At 38.8% G+C, this 1,907-nt stretch overlaps 1 pseudogene; it reads right to left on the reverse strand.

Annotated features, from left to right (window-relative positions):
• Nucleotides 1–318: 318 nt before the first annotated feature.
• Nucleotides 319–1,620, reverse strand: LOC111012162 (ethylene-responsive transcription factor ERF017 pseudogene; annotated as a pseudogene).
• Nucleotides 1,621–1,907: the final 287 nt, after the last annotated feature.

Here is a 1,907-nt window from a genome sequence, read left to right on the forward strand (position 1 = left end):
TAATTTATAATCATGGTCCTAAATATCCGTTGATATGTCGATTTTTCCATCGACATATCCATGTTTCCATGGGTTCTACATTTACATGAGAGGGTAAATCGACATTTTCATCATAGTATAATAAAATCGATAAAATATGAAAAATATCAACACATTGTCACTAATATATATATATAATATTAATATTAATTATTTTTGACTAATTTAGAAATAAAAAAATATTTATTTTATTAATTTAAATAATTTTTACGATTTTTTAATTTTTCTAACTTTTACAAGAATATCAATCGACATCGATATTTTATCGATATTTTTATAAAATTTAGAACTCAACATTTCCATCATTATCAACATTTACAACCTTGTTTATAATGACCTGTAAAGAGACTACAGTGATTTTAAGTATAATATATATTTTTAAGGCTATTGAAAGATGATTGGGCCTTGGGGTTGCTAAAAATTACCAAATGGCCCAACCAAGCTAGCCAATAGGCTCAATGATTACCAAAGTTCCACAGGAAATTAGACTCGTGATAAAAATACCCTCCACTATCAACCAACTCATCCTCCTCCATATCTTCTTGTACCGGAAAAATAATATCACTATCGTAAAGCATTTCATTCCGACCCATAAAATAATCAAAATCAGGTTCCCAACCGCCGTCCAGCTCCGGCCAAACGAACGCGCCACCGTCAACACCGGCGGCACCACCATCACGCTCCTCGGGGCGTACTTCCCCGGCCAGAACATTATTATTATCATCACTACTCGCAGTCCGGTCTTCCGCGAACTTGGCGGCGGCGGCCCGGATCTCCGGAGAGGTAAGCCGGTGGCCGCCGGCGATGTCCGGCGGGCTGTCGGGGAAATTAAAGTTGGCATTGGGGCCACGTAGGCAGAACTGGGCCGCGTCGAAAGCACGCGCCGCCTTCTCGGGTTTGTCGTAAGAACCAAGCCAAATACGGTCACGGCTGTTGGGCAGGCGGATTTCGGAGACCCACTTGCCCCATTTGCGCTTTCTGACACCCTTGTACTTCAAGTTCTGACACGAACTGTCGTCCACGTCACTGGCGGCATTACGGCGGTCGGCCATTTTTCGGATCCGGGTTCGGGTCCGGGTATGAAAGGAAAGTTCTGTATTTTTTAGTTTTGAGGATAGTGATAAGTGGGGAGAGGGTTTTGGGAGTTTAAATAGGAAGTGGCCAAAACGAGTAGATTTATGAGAGTGATGGGTAACGCGGTCTAGCCCTATAATTCCACGTGTATTTTATAAAACAATCTCAAACTCTACTTTTTTTTCTTCTTCTTCTTCTCCTTGCTAAATCATATATAAAAGTTGTTGATGACGTGGTGGGGGATGCGTAGTGCACTTCGAAACTTAAGTCTATACTCAATTTGAGAAGAGCTATCAAGAGAGCAGAAGATTGAGTGCAATATGTCGTGTATCTTTGATAAGGGTGACTCCAGTAGGAAAGAGGTTTGAGAGAGAACATGTGCTTTGAAAGATTTGGATTGTATACCGTCACATAGAAGATAATCAGTGTTAATGATACTCTAATGATTATATTCCTGCCAACGATTGACAAATATTCTATGGCTTTACTATGTCGGAGAAAAGGGAATGAGCTACAATATGACCATTGTTGGATATGCGGGCTTCCTATCCCTTTGGACCATCGACGAAAGATTTATAAGTGAGATTGTGCTTAAGATGACATTTTAAATAGTATTATATTCTATCATCTTTACATTTCTCATTTAGAAGTTTGTTTAGCTAAAGTAAATATATTGATTCATTATCAATAGAAGGGTTATGAAAATCATGGGATATTCATGATTAGTTTACTGCTAGAAATAATGTTTCTCTGATGCCTAAAAAAACGTCAAGAAAAGAGGTAAAAATATCTAG

This window comes from Momordica charantia (assembly GCF_013281855.1).
Source record: "Momordica charantia cultivar OHB3-1 chromosome 11 unlocalized genomic scaffold, Mcharantia_2.0 BLBB01000011.1, whole genome shotgun sequence".
Classification (NCBI taxonomy): domain Eukaryota; kingdom Viridiplantae; phylum Streptophyta; class Magnoliopsida; order Cucurbitales; family Cucurbitaceae; genus Momordica; species Momordica charantia.